We start from the raw sequence: 25,384 nt of genomic DNA, 5'->3' as shown, positions 1-25,384 counted from the left end.
TGCAAGTTTGGACCAGTTTTTCCAAATTTGATGAAAATCATTCAAAGCCCTCTCCAAAAATTCTGAGTAAAATCAGGCAGCCTCTGGGTACATTGAGAGGTCACCTCACCAAGTCCCAGCCCCAGGAAAAATTTTCTTCACACCAAATCATTCTGTCGAACACCTGCAGTGCTTTGTCAATGTCAAGTTCAGAGTTTCAGAAATACAGTTCAGTGACTTACTGTCGTTTTCTTCAGAACATGTTATCGATCTCGACAGTGCCGCGTTGGCGACTTGCTCCCCGTCCCCTCCCCCTTGTCCCTGCACCGCACGAGCGCCTGGATGTTTGCGGGCGTCGGCGACGTGCTGGAGGAGGTGCGCCGCCCTGTGACCTACGCCAGCGGCGGCTTTGCGGCCGCCAGAGAGAGGCGCAGCGCAGACGGCGCCACCCAGCGCCGCCCAAGCCACCGGAGGCCGCCGCGTGGCCACCCACTCCCCAGTGCACGCTGCCACCCTCGTCGTGAACTGCTGGGCGCGGAGCGCGCTCTCTGCCGCCGTCGTGCTCGTGCGGCCACCCCACCGTGGACCGGCGCCATTACGCCAAGACCGACCGGGATTAGCGGGGGAACGGGACCAGTAACTCCCACTGATGCTGCCTGGCCACCTAAACCTCCTGCCAATCCACTGCCTCGCCGTAATTGCTCGCCGGAGATTCTCCGTTCACGGCCACCCCCTCGATCCGCCTATAAATAGAGGCCCCGAGCTTCAACTCGAGCCCACACCACCTCTGCGCTCCACCTAGACCACACCAAGCCACTGGAAGAGCCCCGAGGGAGCTTTCTTCCCCGACTCCGGCCGCCGCGACCCGCCACGGGATCCAGCTCAATTCTCTCCCGTGCTTGCACCTCCACCCTTCAACTCTTGCCAGTAGCTTCCCTATGCATCCACGCTCCTGACCCGCGCTTCAATTCGGAGCTTGCAGCACCCACCGGAGTTCTCCACCATCACCCGAGCCGCCGTCCGCCGGAGAGAGTGTCGCCGTCGACGTGGTGCTCTCCGACGCTCGAGTCCACCACCCACCGATGCGGAAGGACACGCTGAAGCTCTTGGTACACTCTGATCTCCCTGTCTCGCCGTGGTTCGACGCCGGTGACCACCGCAGTCTTCGGGCGCCGGCGAACTTTTTAAACCTGACATGTGGACCCCCCCTGTCAGCCTCTATTCCCTTCTCCCTCGAAACGTTTTTTGTTGGCGCCTTAGGGCAAATACGTTTTCTCGTTGAGCTGGCGCGTTTCTTTCCGAAGCGTTTTCTGTTTTCTCAGTTAAGCCCCTGGAACTTTTCTGTTTCATTACAGATGAGTCCCTGGACAGAAACCCTTATAACTTTTTAATAAAAATTGATTTTTGAGTGATTCTTTTTCTGACAGTCTTATAATTTTGTCTAGTTTTTTATGGGATTTATTTGGAAAAAATTTGGAACAACTTTTATGCACGCGTTGGTTTTCACGTTAGTATGCTTCTTTGTTATACCGTAGGTTCCAGAAGAGGTGACGGAGCCGCGAACTTCGCCGAGCTAGACTCCAACTTCTCCGAACCAGGCAAGCATGTTTGAACCTTTGATATGATAGGTGTTTTGCATGTTTGCGTGAAAGGTTGTGCGTGGCATATGAGTATCGGTGAGTATCTCGTTGCTTGTGAGGCAACTACCCGTGTGTTCCAAAGTTGCGATGATCTCTGATGAGAGATGGCCTAATCATGTGGTGACATGAAGGGCAGCAAGGTGGTACTGTTGTAGCATGCCAGCCTTGCGTCATCCGATAATTCCCGACGTTAACGTGGACGGAGTCACGTTATTGTTCTTTCCCTTCCGTGCTACCACATGTTTTCTGCCAGAATGCGGTTTAGTAAGTTGGTAACCTCTTTCCGTGTACACACCAAACAGAGGGGCCGGGATGATGGTTCCATGGCCCTGGATTAAAGCCAGTCATCCGGTCAGGGGGCATGGGTGTTTCTGGTTGGGACCAAGAGGGGGGCACCCCTTAGAGCGCGCGTATAGAAATTTTGATCCCATGCTACGCGAGGTTGTAGCCTCCCCGTCTCAAGGTTTTTCTTGAACGTTGCTGAGGGTGATTCCTTGCTTCGGAATGTTGAATGGGTGTACTGGTTAGATGTGTTTCTTCCAAAACACCGTAAACGGAACTAGTCCCCGTGACTACTGAAATCCGTTGGCTGTGGTTAAAGTACAACTCTGCAGAGTCAAATCCTTCCGAGTCATCGTATCCATGGTCCAGTAACGTGGTGAGTGTATCCATGTCTAGGTCGTAACCTCGTGGTATATTATTCTTTCCGGTAAGCGAGTATGAGTAGTAAACTTAGCTGAACGTTATTCCTGTGGATGGACTAACCCGGTTGTTTATCTCATGTCTGATTACCCTCTTGATATGATCTAAGATTCATGAGTTACTATGTTATGAATATAAGCCCTTTATGTGATGTCGCTCAGACGTCCGACTGTGGCATATTTGTCTCTTACTTTCAATATAAGCCCTTTATGTGATGTCGCTCAGACGTCCGACTGTGGCATGTTTGTCTCTTACTTTCAATATAAGCCCTTTATGTGATGTCGCTCAGACGTCCGACTGTGGCACGCATTGTTTTTCTTTTCTGTTATAAGCCCTTTATGTGGTGTCGCCCCGACGCCCGACTGCGGCATTATTATTCTTGCAGTTTCCTCTCGAGGAGTCATTCAGACCCTCGTTTGGCACCGGTATTATTATTCTTGCAGTTTCCTCTCGAGGAGTCATTCAGACCCTCGTTTGGCACCGGTATTATTATTCTTGCAGTTTCCTCTCGAGGAGTCATTTAGACCCTCGCTTGGCACCCAGTATTTATTTTTGGGATTTCGGGAGGACTACCGCCCGACTTCTCTGTTATTTTCCCATGCATCATTATCTCTATGTCTGAACGCTCTTGTTAATCTATTCATATGCTTCATGTTTACATTTGTTATATCTTATGTCCGAACTGTCTTGCGAGTACTTTCATAGTACTCACCTGGCTTGTTGATTTGGCCAGATGTTGACGAAGCCGATCTCTTGGATGAAGAGTTTGATAGTGCGTCCGACGCCTAGAGGAGTCCCAGTCAGTCCTGTGCGATCCCGGATATTGGTCACTTGTATTATATACGCTTCCGCCACCCGCAATAAGTCTCCTCGAGCTTCACTCCGACGCTCGAAGAGCTGTAGTTTTCAGGAGTCATATCACCCACTTCTCGGTGATTTTTCCACCACCGTTGTTATCGTGAGTTAGTAGTCATGCCACCCTATCCGCCGTTATGTTTTATCGGCGTTCATGTAATAAATTGTTGAGCAGTCTCCGCTCAACCTTGTATTATATTCAGTACTCCTGGTATTTTTCTTCTGTGACCAAGATATTGTCTACCAGTGAGAAGGAATTCTTCTTTACTGGTCCGTAAAAGGGATTGGTCTCTCAATAAATATTTTATTGAAAAACCGGTCGTGACACAAGTGAAAGTGGATACTCTAAAATGCGCAAGATAAGCATGAGTGCTATGGATGGCGTACTCGTAGGGAGACGGGAGCGGATGCATAGTGGAGTATTGATATGGTGAATATGTGGACTCGTGTGCGCCACCTCAAAAGAGTTACTTGCAGTCATAGTTAGGATAGCCACCGAGTCAAAGCTGGCTTGCGGCAGTTAAACTCCACCACCCCCTTTCTTGATACCGATGCATATGTAGATAGTTCTGATGTAAGTCTTGCTGGGTACATTTGTACTCACGTTTGCTTATTTTATGTTTATAGAGAGACGTCAGTTTCGCTAGTAGTTCCGTGTGGACTTCGACGTTTAGCTTGATACCTCAGCTACGATCTTGTGCCCTCGCCAGGATCTGGTAGATAGTCAGGCTTCTCAGCCTTTTTCATTTGTAGATGTCTGTACTCAGACATGTTAAGCTTCCGCATGTGTTTGATTTGTATGCTCTGAATGTTGGGTCATGAGACCTATGTTTGTAATATCTCGCTCCTTGGAGCCTAATGAATAAATACTTGAGTCGTAGAGTTATGTTGTGATGCCATGTTGTATTTACACATATCGAGCATATTGTGTGTATGATTGAAATGCTTGGTATGTGTGGGATCCGACAACCTAGTTGTTTATCCTTGGTAGCCTCTCTTATGGGGAAATGTAGTCTGTGCTTCCATGAGCCATAGTAGTCCGCTACAGCCTGGTTCACCGGAGTCCTGCTAGCCCAGCACTACTGCTCCGGAACACTTGACTGGCCGGCATGTGATTCACTTTGTTCCTGTGTCTGTCCCTTCGAGGAAATGTCACACGGTGACATCCGGAGTCCTGCCTAGCCTGCTACAGCCCGGGTTCCCGGAGTCCTGTTAGCCCAGTGCTACAGCCCGGATTCGCACGCTGCTGACCGACATGCTCGATGTTGATTCACGTATGCCTGTCCCCGTAAGTTAGTGCCACTTTGGGTTCACGACTAGTCATGTCGGCCCGGGTTCTCTGTCATATGGATGCTAGCAACATTATCATATACGTGAGCCAAAAGGCGCAAACGGTCCCGGGCCATGGTAAGGCGACACCCGTGGGAATACCGTGTGTGAGGCCGCAAAGTGATATGAGGTGTTACAGGCTAGATCGGTGTGACTTAGAATCGGGGTCCTGACAGCGTTGGTATCAGAGCCTGACTGCCTGTAGGATTACCAAGCCAAACTGGTCGAAGTTGAGTCTAGAAATGCTTTAGTTATATAAGGGAATTGATTGTGGAAGGGAACGTAAGGCTCTTTTTACTCCTTTACCTTATGCCCTTCTGATCTGAGTCACCCTCTTCTCTTCTACGGGGATTAAGAACTAGGCTTCTCATCTTTCTATCAGGATCACGTGTTACTAATCTGTAGACTTGTAGGATTGTTGGATTTAAGCCCCAGTTCAGTTTCTACTACTTTCGTGTGTTCATAGTTGGTCTCGGAACCTTTATATTGTGCTTCTAAGTGGTTATGCCACCATTTTTGCAGGATGTCTCAAATCCTTTGAGCATTTACAGCCGTTATGTTGTCCGAGTCATCCCAGGCTTCTAAATAATCTGACGCATTTGCAAATCCCTTCTTTCCGTTCTCGATGTTCCTTTGGGCCAGATTAACCACACTAATCGTTGAGTTGAGGTACTCTGCTGCCTTGACATATATGTTGGAGTTATTATTATGACCCTAGGTGTCTTAGAGGACCACTTAGTAATCTAGCACTGCTTGCATCCCCAGTGTGATGATTTTGGCCATTATTCTCGAAAGCATCCCGTGATGCCACTTAGTTAGTAGGCATTCTATTCCCGGGTTTCTGAACTCGAGATTCACTCCACTTACCTCCTGTTGATAGTGTTTGCTCGTTCCTTTAGGATATTAGTAACCTTTGCGATAGTCCTCGAGGTTCATGGTATATCCTTCTTCCAAATATCATGAACTGCTTATGGAAGAAGTTCCTCGCGGAACCGAAAGATCACAACTAGAGTGCTCTTGAGGAGTACTCCATTCATATTGTGACTCTGCCAGTCCTTCCTCCTCTGCATGGGTTATCCGGAAGAAATATGTTGAATTTGTTCGACATACTAATCCATGCATCCACAACTCAGAAAAACATATGTTCCTTTGGGTTGTCCCTCTTTAGTTATTTTCTGGCCCTCGTCTATCAATTGATAGTCAGGAGTAATTGTGCATTTGTGTTATCGATGCCTATTATTCTTGTGGTCTGTCAAGCCATTCTAATCCGGAATGCTAGGAGAAACAAACTCCAGTACCTCGTCCATCTCTGGGATTGGGTCAAAGTAGTTGTATTCCGTAGATCAAATGCCTAACCAGCTTTTGATTCTGTTCTACCCTGAAGTATTACCGTCTTATGTCAAGAATGTCATGAGAATTGCACCAACTCTTATGAATTCTTGTTGCAGTGATACTCCTCGCCATCATCACTCATTCCTTGGTCCCGTGTTGTTGCAACCGGAATGCCAACAAGTGAACTATGATGTGTGAAATTTATACTCCTAGCAACTCCGTTGCTTGGTAGTAAATGGACAATATTCTCATTCTTAGCATGTTGGCTACTGAATCATCATTCTAAGGTTGATCGTGCTACCCAGTCCTTATTCCCGGTGCACTTTTCGATCAATGAGTTAGGATAGTGTCAGCCCTTACTTATTCGGTCATATTGTCTTGCCCTGAAAAGCAAGATTGTTCTCGAGCTTAGTAACATATCAGTGGTACGTGATTTTCCGAATATCTTCTCGGAAGTATCACCAGGTTGTCACCTCACCGCTATGTTGAATTCGTGATCAAGTTGGTTTCCTGTAAACCACCCCTTCCCCAAGAATCCGTGTTGGATACCCCTGAGCTAGTTGGTCAAGCTAAACAACAACTTGGAGAGTTGGAAGATAAAAGCTTGCCAGCTTAGTTCATTTCAAGGGATATATTTGCGTGTGTTGAAGATAGATGATATCTTCATCGATTGGTCGCTGTGATCAGTTGTTGGACCTATTGTCGTATCAAGACTTTGATTTGAGTATGGGCTATCGTCAAATCAAATCAGAACCAACGATGTTCATAATGTTGTCTTACTCGTGGTTGATCCCTCGAGCATACACCATTATATCTTTTGGGTCTGACCAATGCTATCACTTGTTCACATAATTATGGAATTCCATCTCCATGGAAACCTGGATGAATTGTTGTTGAGCCCATCAGCAACACTGCTACCTTCTCCATGACTCATGTTGAACATCCAGCTAGTATTGGAAACTTTATAAGCATTATCTTCGTGTTCCGTTCATGAAGCATATGTTTGGATGAAAGTAGTGACTTCCTCTAATTCATGTGCATTAGATGCAAGTTGCCGCCGTGAATTCGAGAAAGTTTGTTTTGCTTCCTCTAGAATCATCCCAAGTCAGTCATGCATATGTGCGAAGTATACCGTGGTTTGGAGACTTGCAACCTTCATTCTATATGTATCCCTAGCACACCAAGCCACTAACTGACTTGTTCAAGGAGAAGGAGTTCCTTTTAAGAGCTAACCCGGGCTTAATTGAGAAATTCATTATCTGCGATGATGGTTCCCCTCCTGAACTCGGTAGTGTTTTATTATAAGACTACCATGTGATCATGCTTGTCTGGGACAACGTGCTCACATGTATGTAGCAGAACCAGCTCATGTTTTGGAGCTTGCTATCGTAGTTCATCCCCTGAGAATCTCGCAACGTCATCTCGTCGATTTGTGTTGCAAACTTTCATTGTTCCTTCTAGACTTGATGAGTCTGGAATATCCTGACACCAACCAGATCTGAATCTCGGGCAGATATGATGGTTGGAACATTTTCCAAGAATTATAATATTGGTCTCTCGATAACCGGTAAAGTGGATGTCGTGGCCAACACACCTAGCCGGAAGACCTATTATGGTAGTATCGTAAGTTGGCCACCTCCCCATAAGGATTTCTTAGGATTTATTCCACTAGTTATTCCTTATGGATTCCTGCGCTCCCGAAGTCCGACCTACTAGTTGATGTTCAAGATACAAAACCACATCTAATGGGTTATGCTAGAACATCAAGGAGAACATTAGAAGCTGAGTGCTAAATGTCTCTCGGTCGATCATCCAGATTTTGCTCCCTTGGCTTCGCTAAGGTGAAATCTGAGAAAGTGTTGTCCTCCTTTGCACCTGCATCCTCCATCACCGTTCATCATGGTGGTATGATGTGTTGCCAGGATCCTCGGCACGGATGTTGGTAAAACCTTGATGAATATGGAAATGCTCAAGTTCTGGAGAGCATACTCAGACACTAGGTTATATCCCCGGTATCAACGGGAATGTGCCTTCCGTTTGCCGAGTTGCTCCATAACCATAGTTTCCTTTCCGATCTGAGTATGCCATTTCTCTGAACTCCTTCAAATGATCGTTTGCGATTTTCCTTGGGCCGGTTTAGAGAGTTTCAATGATCTTTGTATCAAAAGTAATTCTTTTTGCCGCTTAAGGGAATAACTCTACGAGTCACCTTCCCCAAGGTGCCCCGTTATGGAATCATGGCAATTTTTTCTCGCTGCTTTGAAACCCTCATCAAATTGTTTCTTCCGTCCCTCCTGGTGCATGTTTTGCCTCTCAGCTCGGGAGATGTTTCAATGCCTCCCTCCATGAGTTGATCCTGAGTTGTTCGATATTCGAGAAGATCGATCCTTCTAGAGTTTTCCCTTTCCTCTTGTTGTCTTGTCAGTTGGAGTTCTCAGAGCAAGACATCGAGACAAAGATGGTGATCGAATCAATGTTCTTATGAAGTGCAACTTGGATCGTGAAGATCATGTTAGCTCATACCCCCTCTGTCTTCTTACCTCACGTCTTGAATCTCGGGACGAGATTCTTGTTTAGTGGGGGTGAGCTGTCACAGCCCCAGATCAGCCCTTGCTTGATTTTTCTTGCCTCCATGTATCATGTTTAAATTCAAATGAAATTTGAATTGAGGAATTTTCAAAGCCTCAGAAACCTTTTAAAAATGATCAACATTAAAATCTTCTCAAAGAAGCCTAAGAAAATGTTCCTGTTAAACCTTGAAAAATATTGGCAAGAATAAAATTCAAACCAATATTTTTGGAAGGTTTAACATATTTATTTTGGGCCTTTGAATTAATCAAATAAATATTTGAATTGGATCTATATTTGTTATATAATAAATATATGTTCAATAATTCTGGAAATTGTTGTGTAGCTTTGGATAAGTCCATTTGGTTTACACAATTATTTTCATGAATTTTGAAAATGGTTTGGTCTGTGAACTGAATCAAAACATAATAGCAAAAATAGAAAACAGAACAAATTATTAACAGAGAGAGGGAGATAGGCCTCAGGCCCACTTACCTGGCGCCCCACCTCGGCCCAGTTGCTGTGAAGCTCAGCCCACGCAGCCATCTGCCAGTCGTCATCCTCCTCTTGACAGAAGGACGCGAGGGCGTGTGCCCACCGCGTGCCGGCACGCGCCGGCCACCTCCTGCTTACCTGCTCGCCGCTGGAGGCACCCGAGGGCGCCACGCACTCCCCTCAACCCCTTGCACCTCTGCCCTCTCTCCCAGGACTCCCTCTCCCTCCACTGCTCGCTTCCGCAGCGCCACCGAGTGCTGCCGTCGACGCCGCTCGCCACCACCGCGGCCACCAGCATCCCCGCGGCCTTCCAGCTAGCCCACAAGCTCCGCCTCAGATCCATGAAGCTCTACGCCGACGCACGCGACGCCGGGTGCCCCGAAGCCACGCCATCACCGCCGTCTTCACCGCCATGGCCGGAAATCGCTGCTGCTCGATTCGCAGCAACGAGGACGTCCCCGAGCACGCCGAGGCCACCTCTGCACCCGCCGTGAGCTCCTCTACCAATCCCCTCTACTCCCATGTCCATTAGCTCATCGTAGCCCTCGTTTCCGTCGAGACCGAGACCTCACCGGCGCCGGACTTGTCGCCGTCGTCATCTTGGTTCGCCTCTGTATAATCCGAGCGCGTCACTGCACTGAGTGCACTCCCAGGAGCCCGTAGTGCCCATCAGTTCCTCCTCCCATGCACCGTAGCCGCAGCCCCGTGCACCCCCGAACTCTTGCGGCTGCAACCGAGCCCGCCGCCGTCGACTCCGGCCACCCCAGGCCCGGAGACCACCACCATCTGACGCGCCATCGCGCCAGCTCTCCGTAGGGCGCACCGAACGGTGCATCATAGGCGAAACCCGAGCCCCTCCAGTGTACCTCCGCCGCGTTTTTGGTCGCCGCCGGCATACCTCCGGTGACGCTGACGTGGCAAAGTCATTAGCCGCTAACAGCCTAGTTATTTAACATCTAGTGACACTGACAGTCGGGCCCCACCTATTTAATTAACCAGCTAACAAAATAAGTTAGAATTAATCTAAGTCCAGTGGCCCCACGTGTCAGTTTGACTATGCTGACGTGGCCGTTGACCTAGCCCCACTGGTCAGCCTCTGTTCTTGCCCTGTTACACTGACGTGCGGGTCCCACGGGTCAGGTTTGACCCGGACCAGCCCCTGTTGACCTGCTGACGTCACAGTGACGCAATGCTGACGCAGTATTACATTTTCTGGATTTATTTTTAATCAGGAAATTCCAGAAAATACCCAAAACTTCTAAAATTCATAGAAATTCAACCATAACTCCAAATGAAACAAATTATATATGAAAAATTATCAGAAAAATGCAACCTATCGCGATTGGGTGACGGTGATGAGGACGCAGGAGGGGCTCACCGGCACCGACCTCCTCATCGGCGAAATGGTCGGCCTTCAAGATCCCAACCGCATGGGGTCGATGCGGCTGTCCGCGGAGCAGGTCGCGCGCGGCGTGAATGACATCTCCAAGGCCAACCTTGAGGAGGACTGGCGGTTCGGCAAGGCGCCGTACAGCCAGTCGAACCTGGCACCGCAGGTGAGTGTCTGGTCTTCTTACTTTGCTGCCGTGCACCTTCTCATCCGTCCTGACGCGACGCGGGGGGTACTTCTGAACGTGATCCGACATCCTTACACCCGGGCCCCGTCGCAGGTGGAGCCGGTGGCGCCAGAGGAGCCCGTGGCTCATGGCGGGGAGGAGGAGGTCGAGTCCGACGCCCGCGCTGGGCGTCGCGCGGGTAAGTCTCGTGTTTTTCTTCATGTGTTTTGAATTGCTGACCGCGGCACGGAACGGTCGGTGCTGACGCCACTTGTCGGTGTAGTGGCGTTGGGCGGGGAAGGCGGCGACGCGGGCGGAGCCGAGTCCTCGCATGGGAAAGACAGCGTCGCGCTGCGACCCCGGGCCTCGAAGCGCACGGCGGACCCGGCCGGGGCCGGGAGGCCGGCCAAGATGAAGCGCGGCGGCGGGCACGGGAGGCCAACCCCGGTCCCGGTCTTGGCAGGGTAAGCTTCATCTCTCGTTTGTGCTCAGATTTTTTCTTGAGCTAGTCTTGTTTCTTTTCTGCTCATTCTGTCTTCTTCTCTAGGTCGACAATCGCCCTGGCGAGGGCGGCGGCGGAAGCCGCAGCCGCCAAAGTGGCCACGTTCCGCAGGGGCCGGTCTGACCTTGCCGACCAGGCCGAGGTGGAGGGACGGGCCGACTCAGACCTCGGCCTGGATCCGAACGACGCCGAAGTCTTGGCCTGGCGGGACAGGAACCAGGCCGAGGCGGAGCTGGAGGCGGCGTCGGTCCGTGCTTGGACCGCGACCCCGCGCGAGATGCCGGAGGGCACGGTGGTGGCGGCGACGGTTTTTGAGCCGTCGTCGGTGAGGGAGCGCGGCCGTGGAGGCCGGGCTGAGGTGGTGATCCCCGACCGGGGGGTCGTGGAGGTGGAGGATGACACCCCGCCGCGGGCCGACGTGGTCGAGCGAAAGAGGACTGATGGTGGTGGAGGCGGCGTCATTTTGGAAGAGACGCTGCGGGCGGCGGCGTCGGAGGCGCCGCCGGTTTTGGAGGAGGCACCGCGGGCGGCGGTGCCGGAGGTGACCTTGGCAGCTGGGCCAGAGACGGCGACGCTGGGCGTCCCGGCGTCCGGGTCAGAGGTGGCGACGCAGGGCATCTCGGAGGAGGTGCTGGCCGCATCGCGAACGGCCAGCGGGGAGTACGCCTTGGTGCCCCGGCAGGGAGAGCGCCGAGCTGCCGTGCCGCAGCCGGCGCAGAGCGGGGGCGCCGTTGTCTTCGGGCCTCAGACCCAGGAGGAGGCGGCGCTGGACGTCGTCAGTCACCGCCTGCGAGGTCGGACGGAACGGCTCGAGGCCTTTGCCCAGGCCGAGGTGGAGCGGTCGCGCGACCTGGAGCGCGTCGTTCTGCTAAGTCTTCTTGCAATTTTCTTCTTTATGGGGGCGCGCCAGCGCACCCACTGGGTGTAGCCCCCGAAGTTTGGGCCAACTACGTAGTAGTTGGGTCGAATCTTTAGAGTGTTGGCCTTGTTCTGATTTCTGCTTTCTTCAGCATCTCGACGCCTTTCGGGTCGCCGCCTACAATCGTCTCCTGGGCAAGCACCGGGAGCTCGTGGAGCGGCTTGCCGCCAAGGAGGAGGAGCTCCGCGTCGCCGTAGGTATTCTTGTGCTCTTTCCTAGTGGGGGCGCGCTAGCGCACCCACTGGGTGTAGCCCCCGAGATTCGGGCCAACTGTGTAACAGTTGGGCCAAATCTTAAATCTTGCTTTTTTCTTCTGCTGAGTCCTTCTTTTTCGCAGCCGAGGTGCTGTCCTGGCGGGCTCGTCTGCTCCGGGCCGGTCATCACTACGACCGGCTCGTTGCCGACACCGGCCATCTTGGCGTCGAGGCGGCGCAGGCGAGGGCGGAGGCGGCCGCGACTCGGCGGTCTCTCGACGAGGCCAACCGGCTACATGAGCAGCTGGCGGGTCACAAGAGCCGCCTCGAGGCCGAGCTGGAGCTCCTTAAGGCAGAAGCTGCCAAGGTGGCAGAGGCGCAGCAGGCCCTTGTGGAGGCGGACCAGCAGCGCGGCCAACTGGACGACGACAAGGGCTGGCTCCAGGCCGAGGTGGATCGCCTGCGGGGGCAGGTCACCACGGCTGAGGGGCCCGTCAGGACGAGGCCCGTCGCCGCGAGGTGGCCGAGAAGGCAGCCGAAGACAAGGACGCCGAGCTGAAGGCGGCCCTTGCCAAGGCGGCCGATCTGGAGAAGGCGCTCGAGGAGCGTGACCGCGCCATCGAGCGGGAGCGGCGTGGTACATTGCTTGAGGCGCAGCACCTGGAAGAGTCCTTCTCCAGTAAGTGTTTTTTCTTGTCGTTTGCCGGGTCGGGATCCGGCCTTTCTTCCTTGTTGTTCTTCTTCTAACTCGCTTCTTCCTTTGCGGCAGGGGCCTTCCCAGAGACGCAGCGGCTGGCGGAGGAAGCCGTCCGCTATCAGCGCGACCCAACCGGCGTCGTTGGGTCCGGGACGGATCCGCGGGTGGCCTGGACCTTCTCGGAGATCATCGCCGCCGTTGAGGCCCGCCTGCAGGTCCTGGGAACGCAGCTGGGGCGGTTGTCCCAGGCCGGCACCGCAATGATGGCGGCCCTATGGCCGGACTCCGTCTAACCGAGCAGCTTCTCGCGCCTGGCGTGTTGGTTGGAGATGGGGCCAGACCAGCTTGGCGAGTGGCATGTCTCCGCCGCATGTGCCGGTGCTGAGATGGCGCTCTGGTTCGCGTTGTCCTGGCATCCGGACCTGCAGCTGGACGCGTTGATGGGCCAACGGGCCGGTTCGGAGCAGCTCTTGCAGGAGCAAGCTGGCCGGATCGCCTCCCGGGCCAGCTACATCGCCGAGTTCTCCTTCCACGACGAGTTCCATCCGGAGCGGACAGAAGACGGCGGGGTTGTGGACGGCGACGACTACGGCTTGCTCCTCCATGAACCAGAGGGGAGCTCAGAGGAGACGGGCGTCTACCGCGACGCGGATGCTGAGGAGGGCACCGGCACCTCGCTGGACCCGGAGGCCGCGAGGGGAGAGCCGTCGATGTCGCGACGTGGAGCTGGAGATGCCTGAGACACTTTGTGTAAAATTTGTTAAATAGCAGGTCCACCCACCCACTAGGGGGTTTTAGGGTGTAATGAACTCGGGCCGTGGGCCTTTTCTTAAATACTTGTGTAGATGTCGTGGGTGCTTTTGCTTTTTTCCTTCCATTTTTTTGGACCGATTTCATGCGCTTTTCCTTTCTCAAACCTCCCTCCCCCCCGGCGAGTCAGACGGCCGAGGCTCCGGTCCGTGACAAGGAGTTCGGTTCTTTGAGAGGAGCGCGCAGGACTTGGGTCCCTCGAAACGTTGAGCGCGTGCGAAACACCCACTGGGCCGGCTGGCGGCAATCTGTCGAAGCCGGTTTGCGAGCAGCCGGTCGTGCGGTTGTTCATTTGATGAATGGCGGGCCGGGTTGATCGACCCGGCAACCTTTGGCTTAGTGTATGAACCGTAAAGGAGCTTTGGCCCGTTCTGCTTGCCAGCCGACAGCCAAAGCTGGATCTGTGGCTTTAGGGCGAAGTAGGGGACCGCGGCATCCTAACTTTATCAGGAATCACCAAGTAAGGCGGCGGAGTAGTGACCGAGCCAGCCAGCCCCCGAGCCCCCGGGTCGAGCGAGTCGGACCGGTGGCCGGGTTCAGTGGTATAGTGACGCAAGAAAATAGGGACGCAATAAATTGGTCGACAAAAGGCAGCCCCCGTGTCTCGTTTGGGGACCCCATAGTTTCATGCGTTTACAAAAGGCGATGATACATACGCTCGCGCGGCTAACTGTGAAACGGGCGGAGGAGTTCCGCGTTCCACGGCCGGGTCGTTTCTTCACCGGCGGTGTCCTTCTTGCGCTTCCTTGACTTGCGTGCGTCGATGAGGTAGTAGGCGTTGCGGTCGCGCAAGGCCCTGCTCATGATGAATGGGCCCTCCCATGGAGGGGACAGCTTATGCTGGCCTGCCTGCTCTTGGATGAGTCGGAGGACGAGGTCGCCCTCGCGGAACGCGAGGGGCTTGATCTTCTTGCTGTGGTAGTGCCTCAGGCCTTGCTGGTAGATGGCCGAGCGACTGAGCGCCAGGAGGCGTGCTTCTTCGAGCAGGTCGACGCCATCTTCGCGGGCTTCTCTGGCTTCGGCTTCGGTGTACATCGCGACACGCGGCGAGTGGAACTCGACGTCGGTCGGGATGACGGCTTCGGCTCTGTAGACAAGGAAGAACGGGGTGAACCCGGTCGACCGATTCGGCGTGGTGCGTAGACTCCAGAGAACGGCTGGCAACTCTTCAAGTCAGCTGCCGGGTGAGCGGATGAGTGGCTCGATGAGTTGCGGCTTGACGCCGGACAGGATGAGTCCATTGGCCCGCTCGACCTGCCCGTTGGACTGCGGATGCGCAACGGAGGCCAGGTTGAGGCGGATGCCAGAGACGGAGCAGTATTGCTCGAGCGCGCCCTTGGCGAAGTTGGTGCCGTTGTCGGTGATGATGCTGTTCGGCATGCCGTAGCGCACCGCTATGTCCTTGATGAACCGGACGGCTGTTGGCCCGTCCAGTTTCTTGATTGGTCTTGCCTCGATCCACTTGGTGAATTTTTCCACTGCCACCAGCAATGCGTCATGCCGCCTCGGGCGGTTTTGAAGGGTCCCACCATGTCGAGTCCCCAGACCGCGAAGGGCCAGGCGATCGGTATGGTGCGGAGTGCTGACGCCGGCTGGTTGCTGCGTTTGCTGAAGCGCTGGCATCCCTCACACTTGAGGACGAGCGACTCGGCATCTTGGAGGGCCGTGGGCCAGTAGAAACCGTGGCGGAACGCCTTGGCTATGAGGGATCGTGATGCGGCGTGGTGCCCACACTCGCCCTAATGTATGTCGAGGAGGATGTCGATGCCCCGCTCCTGCTCGACGCAGCGCTGGAACACGCTGGTGGAGCTGCGCTTGACGAGCTCATTGTTGATGATGCTGTAGGCGGACACCCGGCGCTGCACTTGCCGAGCTTCGGTCTCGTCCATGGGGAGAACCCTATTCTTCAAAAAATTTGATATTGGGAGGGCCCAAGATGGAGCCGTAACCACGGCGAAGACGGCCACCAGGGTGGGTTCCGAGTCGGCGGCCCCCGAGCCGGGTTGAGCAGCCCCGGGCCGGGGATGGCGACGGCCGGGTCCGGGACGATGATGGCCGGGTCGAGCTAAGCAGCCCCCGGGCTAGGTTCAGCAGTCCCCGGGCCGGGTTGAGGTGCGGCCGTGTCGTCTGGAACGTGGATGGACTTGGAGTCCGGCGATGGCTTGACGGACGGCTTGCGCAGGTGCTCGAGGGAGAAGTCGGACGGGATGGCTTGTCGTGACGAGGCGATCTTGGCGAGCGTGTCGGCTGCTTCGTTCTCCGCGCGCGGGACATGGAGGAACTCGCAGCCCTCAAAGGATCCGGACAGCTTCTGGACGAGGAAACGGTAGCTTGCCATGTTGGAGTCGCGGGCGTCCCATTCGCTGGAGCATTGCTGCACCACCAGGTCCGAGTCGCTGTAGCACAGGATGCGCCGGATGCCGAGTTCCTTGGCAAGCCGGAGGCCGTGCACAAGGGCTTCGTACTCGGCGACGTTGTTGGAGGCGGCGAAGTGGATCTGGAGCGCGTAGCGTTGCCGGTCGCCCTTTGGGGACAACAGTACGATGCCGCCCCCCAAGCCGAGTCGCATCTTGGACCCGTCGAAGTGCATGCGCCAATGCGTCGAGTCGGGAGGCGGCGGAAAGTACTGGGTCTCGGTCCAGTCGACGAGGAAGTCAGCCAGGGCTTGAGACTTGATCGCGGTGCGAGGCTCGTAGAGGATGGTGTGGCCGGCTAGCTGGATCGCCCATTTGGCAACCCGGCCAGAGGCATCCCGGCACCCGATGATTTCTCTGATAGGCGCCGTGCTGACCACGGTGACGACGTGCTCTTGGAAATACTGCTTCAGCTTCTTGGCGGTGAAGTACACGCCGTAACACATCTTCTGGTAGTGCGGGTAGTTCTGCTTGGAGATGGAGAGCACCTCGCTCAGGTAGTAGACTGGGCGCTGGACGGCTTGGATCTTGCCCTTCTCTGGTCGCTCGACTACCAGCACCGTGCTGACCGCCCGCGAGGTCGCGGCTATGTAGAGCAACAGCGGCTCCTTGTCGGTCGGCGCGGCCAGGACTGGTGCAGTGGAGAGCATGCGCTTGAGGTCTTGGAAGGCCTCGTCTGCCTTGCCGTTCCATTCGAACGGGCTCGTCTTCTTGATCAGCTGGTACAGGGGTAGCACCCTCTCGCCCAGCCGGCTTAGAAACCGGCTGACCGAGGCCAAGCATCCGGTGAACTTTTGGACATCGCGGAGCCGAGCCGGCTTGCGCATGCGCTCGATGGCCTTGATCTTCTCCGGGTTCGCCTTAATGCCGCGTTCCGAGACGAGGAAGCCGAGTAGCTTTCCGGCTGGGATGCCGGAGACGCATTTTCCGGGTTAAGCTTGACCTTGTATTCACGGAGGTTGGTGAAGGTTTCCTTCAAATCGTCGAGGAGCGCGAGGTGCTGCTTCGTCTTCACCACGATGTCGTCCACGTATACGTGGATATTGCGGCCGAGTTGCGGCAGCAGGCATTTCTGCATGCAGCGCTGGAAGGTTGCGCCGGCGTTCTTCAAGCCGAACGACATGGTGATGTAGCAATACGCCCCAAAGGGCGTGATGAAGGACGTCTTCAGGGCGTCGGCCGGGTCCAACTTGATCTGGTGGTAGCGGGAGTAAGCGTCCAGGAAGGACAGGAGCTCACACCGGCGGTCGAGTCGATGACTTGGTCGATCCGCGGGAGGGCGAACGGATCCTTGGGACATGCCTTATTGAGGCTGGTGTAGTCGATACACATGCGCCAGGTCTTGTTCTTCTTCAAGGCGAGGACTGGCTTGGCCAGCCACTAGGGGTGAAACACTTCCATTATGAAGCCGGCCGCCAAAAGCTTGGCGACCTCTTCACCAATGGTTCTTCTCTTCTCTTCGGAAAATCGTCGTAGGGGTTGACGGACAGGCTTGGCGTCCTTGCAGACGTGAAGTTTGTGCTCGGCGTACTTCCTCGGGATACCCGGCATGTCCTTGGGGGTCCATGCGAAGATATCTTGATTCTCACGGAGTAAGTCGACGAGCTCGCCTTCCTATTTGCTGTCGAGGCGGGCACCTACGACAACGTACTTGCTGCAGCTAGGGTCTTCTGGGTTGAGCTTCACTTTCTTGGTCTCCTTGGAGGGCTTCAAGGCGGCCTCGTCGGTCGGGTCTGGGGTCGGGATTGACGCGGTGGAAGCCTCGCCTCCCAGGGCGACGATCCGGTCGAGCTGGCGCCGCTCCTCGGCAATGACCAGCGACTCGGCCAACTTGGCGCCGTCTCGGGCGCACTCCAGGGACTTGCGGTAATCGCCGGTGACGGTGATGAGACCCTTGGGACCAGGCATCTTCATCTTCAGGTACGCGTAGTGGGGAACCGCCATGAACTTGGCGAGCGCGGGCCGGCCCAGCAACGCGTGATACGCGCTGGATAGGTCCACCACCTCGAACCAGATCGGTTCGCGCCGGAAGTGGCTGCTGTCACCGAATAGGACATCTAGCCAGACCCGACCAATGGGGGAGCAGGTGAGGCCGGGTACGATGCCGTGGAAGATCGTTCGGGTTGGCTCTAGGTCCTCGGCCTTGAGGCCGAGCTTGGTCATCGTGTCGCGGTAGAGGATGTTGATGCTGCTGCCGCCGTCGATGAGGACTCGGGAGAACTTGCATGTGCGCCGCGCGACGATGGTGGGGTTGAGGACGAGGGCGTAACCACCCGGGCTCGGCATGACTGCCGGGTGATCCTCCCGGGTCCAGGTGATCAGGCAATCCGACCAATGCATGAACTACGGCTTGGCCGGGACGACGGTGTTCACCTCTTGCCGAAGAAGGCGCTCGCTGCGCTTGTCGTCACCGAGGCTGGTGAAGACGACGTAGGCCGCGCTCTGGTCCAGGTAGGCGTCGTCGCACATCGCGCCGCCAGCTGGAGGCGGCGGTGGAGGTGGAGGCGGCTGTCCTGCGCCTGGAGCCGGAGCCGGAGGGGGCGGGACGTCGCCCCTCATGATGCGCTTGGTGATGGCGCACTGCCAAAGCGTGTGCGTGGAGGGTCTTGCGCCGCTGTGGTGCTTGCAGGGGGCGTCGAACATCTGCTCGAAGCTCATGGCGGGTTGCCATGCCGTCTTGCCGCTTTGCCGGCGCTTCGTCGCCGGGTCCGCCGCGGGCTCGGTGACCGCGACAAGCCGGTTGTCGTGACGCGGCGCCGGCTGGTCGGCCTTGCGCTTGTTGTTCTGGTGATGCTGCTGCCGGCCGACTTCGGAGGGGGAACCGGCTTCGCCTTGCCGGCTTCATCCAACGCCACCTGGATCTTCATGGCGGAGTCGGCGTTGGCGTACTTGTCCGCTGTCACCATGAGCGCGGCCATGGTGGCCGGCTCGGAGCGTAAGAGCTTGTGCTTGAGGAGGGTGCTGTCTCGCCACCCGCTGACGAAGTACTGGATCGCCTGGACTTCATGGACGCCCTCGCAGCTGTTCCGGAGCAGGGTCCAGCGTGCGAGGTACTCGTGTCCGGTCTTCGTAGGCCCTTGCACGCACATGCCGAGCTGGCTAGGGCGGCCGGGTCACTTGTAGGTCCCCGTGAAGTTGCAAACAAAGGCTTCCTCGAAATCCACCCACGTGTTGATGCTGCCCATCGGCAGGCTGTTCAACCACGTGCGGGCCGACCCTTGGAGCATGAGCGGTGCGTAGCGCACGGTGAGACGACGATTGGCACCGGTGATGCCAATGGCCGTGGTGTAGTCGGTGAGCCAGTCTTCTGGCTTCACCGTCCAGTTGTACTTGGGGGTGTCGTGGGGGAGCATGAATCCTTTGGGGAAGGGCTCCTCCCGGATGCGCGGGCCGAAGCACGCTGGCCCGATAGCGTCGCTCTCCTCCACCTCCAGGGAGCGAGCGAACTGATCGAGGCGGTGGCGAGCGTCGGTGTCGTCGATGGCGCGCGGGCCGAGTCGACTTGCGGCCAGGCCACGGGGGTCGGGTCGATTGGAGCCGGACGCCGGCCATGCTGGCCGGGTCGGCGCTGGGTCTCTAGGACGGGCTCGTCGCCCAATCCGCCGATGGCTGTAGCGGCCGGAACGCGCTGAGTCTGGGCTCGGCCGGAGTGCGCCTCGCCGGGTGGCGAGGAAGCGGTGTGCAGAAGTTCGCCGGGCCCACCAAGGCGGGCGGAGCCGGATCCCGCCGGCTTGGCGAGCTGGTTGAGGCGGTCCTGCTGGGTGTTGGTGGCATGGAGGAGTTCACGCATCCGCCCAATGCGCTCTTTCAGCTACTCACCCGCGAGCTGGTCCAGGCCGACTGCGGCTGCCTGGGCAGCGCGCATTTTCTTTGCTGGGGTCTTGTAGACGGTTGGGACGGTGCCGAGGGCCCGGTCGATCGCTCCTCCCCGGGCACGCACATCAGCGACCCGGCTTGGCTCGGCCGCGGCGGGCGTGAGTCCGTAGGCGGCGTCGCGCTCCAGCTGAGCGGCGTCCAGGCGACGCTAAGTGGCAGCGAGCATCTCAGATGGGTCCAGCATCTGCTGGCGCCTTTCCTTGAGCAGGGTTCGGGCCACAGCGACGTTGGTGGTGTCGACGTCGGTGCTGATGGGGATGCGGAGGCTCTGCACCGCGGCGCGCAACGGATCGGACGGCTCGATCCGATCCGCCGCGGCCCTGGCTTCGGCAGCCTTCCTCGTCTTGCTCGACGAGGAGGAGGCGCCGTCGCCGGTGACGAAGACCTCGACATGGACGTCCATTGCCCCGGCGGAAACACCGCCGCCGAGGGAGAGGGGAGAGTCGGAGTAGCTGAGCACCTCGCTGGGGTACTCGTCGGCCGCGAACGCATCGAAGATGCGCAGCGCGGCGAAGGAGGCGACAAGCGCGCCGACGACGTCGTCTGCCAGCGCGACGGACTCGTCGACATAGGAGAAGGGGCCCGTCCGAAGCATGCCCCCGGCCAGCTCCTCGAGCTGCCACACGGTGGGCGCCAATTGTCGTGGTGGGCGCACGACAGATGCCAAGGGATGGCTAAAGAGAGGAGGAGGCTCGAGGGCGCTGGTGGGTTCCAGAGGCGAGGTTGGCATGAGCGGGCGCGAGACGCCAGACATACCCAGGTTCGGGGCTCTCCGGAGGGATAATACCCCTAGTCCTGCCGAGTATAGTTGGATGATCGATAGTACAATGTTGCTCCTGGAGCTGTATGGAGGAGGAAGGAAGCTGGCCAAGGCTTGGGCTGCTCCTTCTCTCCGGTGTTGCTGTTTTGTGGCTAGTCCTGCTGCTTGCCCTTTCTCATGATCGTGGGCTCCTGGGGGTTTTTATAGTCCAACCCCTCGGGGGTACAATGGTAATGTTATAAGTCGGTGGGTCCGTGTTGTCGGTGTCCGGGGACCCGGGCTGGGCCCCGCTGAGGGCTCGTGGTTCGCCGGGTTCCCCTAGGTGCGGGCCCCGCAAGCCTAGGGGGACTGTGCGCCGTCTTGTCGATCGTCAGGGCGTGGCCGAGTCGAGTCGCGTATAGTGCTCTCCGTCAGGTTGCCGCTTGCTGTCATCAGCAGTGAGGGTGGGGGCACTGTTGCCACGCCGGCCCTGGTCAACGGGTAGGTGAGGGGCACCGTTGCCACATTCCTGCTGACCAGAGGCATGGGCGGGGCACTGTTGCCTCGGTCATTGTTGATTGGAGTCTCGTCCCCATCATACGGCCTGGATGGGATGGGAGTTGACCCGCGGCTGGATTGCGTAGCACGCCATGGGTGGCGCTGGCTCGGTGAGGAGGCTTTGGCCGTGCCGGGTTCGGCTGTCTTGCGCCAGTTGTTGGGGCCGAGTCGACGTGTCTTGCTGGGTCGGCTAGTCTGGCCGGCTTGCGGGGCTTGGCCGGGTCGAGCGACCTGGCCAAGCGCGCGCCGGTATTGAGGGGCGGTGCCAGCCCGTTGTTTTTGAAGAGGATCCGGGTTCCGTTGCCTGCCCGGGGTCCATCCCCCCGACACTCAGTCTTAGGCTTAGGTCCAGACTTGGGTTTCTTCCCTTGAGCAGCAACTTGCTTGCCGTTCTTCTTGAAGTTCCCCTTCTTCCCTTTGCCCTTTTCTTGAAACTAGTGGTCTTGTCAACCATCAACACTTGATGCTTTTCTTAATTTCTACCTTCGTAGATTTCAGCATCACGAAGAGCTTGGGAATCGTTTCCATTATCCCTTGCATATTATAGTTCATCACGAAGTTCTAGTAACTTGGTGATAGTGACTAGAGAACTTTGTCAATTACTATCTTATCTGGAAGATTAACTCCCACTTGATTCAAGCAATTGTAGTACCCAGACAATCTGAGCACATGCTCACTGGTTGAGCTATTCTCCTCCATTTTGTAGGCAAAGTACTGTAAGAGGTCTCATACCTCTTGACACGGGAATGAGTATGAAATACCAATTTCAACTCTTGGAACATCTTATATGCTCCGTGGCGTTCAAAAAAAATTTGAAGTCCCGGTTCTAAGCCTTAAAGCATGGTGCACTAAACTATCAAGTAGTCATCATACCGAGCTTTGTCAAACATTCATAACGTCTGCATCTTCTCCTGCAATAGGTCCATCACCTAGCGGTACATCAAGGACATAATTCTTCTGTGCAACAATGAGGATAATCCTCAGATCACGTATCCAATCCGCATCATTGCTACTAACATCTTTCAACTTAGTTTTCTCTAGGAACATATCAAAAATAAAACAAGAGAGCTAAACGCGAGCTATTGATCTACAACATTATTTGCAAAATACTATCAGGACTAAGTTCATGATAAATTAAAGTTCAATTAATCATATTACTTAAGAACTCCCACTTAGACATCCCTCTAATCATCTAAGTGATCATGTGATCCAAATCAACTAAACCATGTCCGATCATCACGTGAGATGGAGTAGTTTTCAATGGTGAACATCACTATGTTGATCATATCTACTATATGATTCACGCTCGACCTTTCGGTCTCCAGTGTTCTGAGGCCATATCTACATATGCTAGGCTCGTCAAGTTTAACCCGAGTATTCTGCGTGTGCAAAACTGTCTTACACCCGTTGTAGATGAACGTTGAGCTTATCACACCCGATCATCACGTGGTGTCTCGGCACGACGAACTTTGGCAACGGTGCATACTCAGGGAGAACACTTTTACCTTGAAATTTAGTGAGAGATCATCTTATAATGCTACCGTCAAACAAAACAGAATAAGATGCATAAATGATAAACATCACATGCAATCAATATATGTGACATGATATGGCCATCATCATCTTGTGCCTTTGATCTCCATCTCCAAAGCATCGTCATGATCTCCATCGTCACCGGCATGACACCATGATCTTCATCATCTTGATCTATATCAATGTGTCATCACATGGTCGTCTCGCCAACTATTGCTCTTGAAACTATTGCTATCGCATAGCGATAAAGTAAATCAATTATTTGGCGCTTGCATCTTATGCAATAAAGAGACAACCATTAGGCTTCTGCCAGTTGCCAATAACTTCAACAAAACATGATCATCTCATACAACAACTTATATCTCATCACGTCTTGACCATATCACATCACAATATGCCCTGCAAAAACAAGTTAGACGTCCTCTACTTTGTTGTTGCAAGTTTTACGTGGCTGCTACGGGCTGAGTGATGATCTCCGGTTCAGCAGCGGCGACAGCAGCTGGGGCAGGAGGCCCTGCGCCACCGCCGGTTCAGGTTTTGTCCGATTTATTCGACACCTTAGCAGCACTGCTAGCGGCTGAAGTCAGCCCGGTGAATCAGAACCAGCACAATGCAGAAGTGGCGAAGGTGAAGGATCAGATAGCACAAGCCAAGGTGGACCTGGCTGCTGAAACCGCCAGGATGACGGCAAGGCAGGCCCAGTTAGATGCACAGTCTTATCGGCTTATGTTGGATCAGAACGCATCGAATGATGTCATGAGGAGAAGGTACCGATCTCACCTGCCTCCGGTTTACGAAGCCAGGAATCTGTTCAACACGCCAGGAGCAGGAACCAGCAACCAGCCAGTGGTAAACCGGGTCGAAGCACCTGGAACGGGGACGCCGGTTCAGCCGCGCGCAATGGATCCACCACTTCAGAATATCCCGCCCCAACACGTGTCCACGCCTCCGGGTCATTACTCCAACCCTTTGGATAACATAGTCGCAGCCGCTTCACGATTGGCGGCCCTCCCAGTCGACGGTGAGTCCCGTGTAGCGGTGGAGACGCGACGGGCCAGAGAGCTCCTTCAGACAGCCTTGACTCAGCAGCAGGCTTATTCATACAGCCGCGAAAGGATTCATTCTACTCCCCGCCCGAGCTGGAGTTACATCAGGCATATGGATGAACCTGCCGTGTCCAGTAGTGCGCGGAATCGTAATCCGCCTCGTGGTCATAACCCGGCAGGCGGCGGTGGTGATGCTCAAGATGTGGTGGATCGTGCTAGGGCACGTCGAGAGGCCGACTTAGCAGCACAACACGAAGCTCGCCAACTTACTCCGGTTCGTCCAACAACTTCGGTGGAACCAGGGGTTACCTCCAGTTCGTTGGGGGTGCCGTGTCTCGTCCCAGCGCTGCGCAACGTACGGCTGCCCAAGGATTTCAAGGGCCCACGTAAAGTGCCGAATTACACCGCCGATTTATCCCCCGAGTCATGGGTTGAAAGCTATGAGATGGAAATGGAGATGCTGGATGTGGACGATGCGGCGTGTGCTAAATACTTCACCATGATGTTGGAGGGAACAGCTCGCACATGGTTGAAAAATCTGCCAGCTAACTCCATTGGGTCATGGGCCGAGTTAAGGGCCCGGTTTATCCAGAATTTCAAGGATACGTGCAAGCAGCCCATGTCAATTGTGAACTTAGCCGCCTGTGTCCAGGAGGAAGGAGAGTCAACAACCCATTGGGTGCGCCGGGTTTTAGAAATATTGCACTCATCGGACCGCATCAATGCTGATACAGCAGTTTTAATGTTAGAAGGCAATTGCCAGTTTGCACCTCTGAAGTTGAAATTGGGACGGCTCAAACATCATTGCAGTGACATGGGGACACTTATGGCAGCTCTAGTGAAGTATGCCGACTCTGATAGTACCAAGGATCCCGCGTCTGACGATGATAAGACACGGAAGGGAAAGAAGAACGACAGCACAAAAGGGCAGCAGCATAACTCGGCCGGTCATGGAAACAGCGGTAAGCGTAAAGCGGATAACAGTTCAGATTTTGTGGCTAATACCAACACGCAGGATAACGGTCAGCGTCGTAAGGGTAAACCGCCCCCGCGTGGTGGAGGACCAAGTCCCAATCCAGAGAGCATGTCTCACCTATTAAACCAGCCCTGCCCAAAACACGGGTCGCGGGATAAGCCGGCCACGCACCTCTGGAAGGATTGTTACATTATGCGGGAGTTCAAAAATTCAGATTTTTTTCGGTATGATCATGGACCGGCCGGCGGTTGAGGCCCCGGATCTCATGGGCCGGGTTACGGTGGAGGCAGTTCCAGTTCAGGTTTTCACGGTAATCAGAGCGGATATGGCAATCAAGGCAATCAGGGCAACCGGGATGGTTATAACCATCAGGGGAATCAGCAGCACCAGCAGCAGTCGGGTTATCAGAGCAACCCGAAACAGTTGAATAGTGGGCAGTATCATGTTTTCACCACTAGCCTGTGCAAGCGCGATCAAAAGCTTCACAAAAGGGCAGTACACTCCATTGAACCGGCGGTGCCCCGTTACTTGCGTTGGTCTGAACAGCCCATTGTGTGGAGTTGAGAGGATCATCCGCCCCGGGTTGATAATCCGGGTCATCTAGCGTTGGTGGTGGCGCCTCAGGTTGGAGGATATAAGTTCACCAAGGTGCTCATGGATGGAG

This window comes from Triticum aestivum, chromosome 4D (genome assembly GCF_018294505.1).
Source record: "Triticum aestivum cultivar Chinese Spring chromosome 4D, IWGSC CS RefSeq v2.1, whole genome shotgun sequence".
Classification (NCBI taxonomy): Eukaryota; Viridiplantae; Streptophyta; class Magnoliopsida; order Poales; family Poaceae; genus Triticum; species Triticum aestivum.
This window is presented reverse-complemented; position numbering follows the sequence as displayed.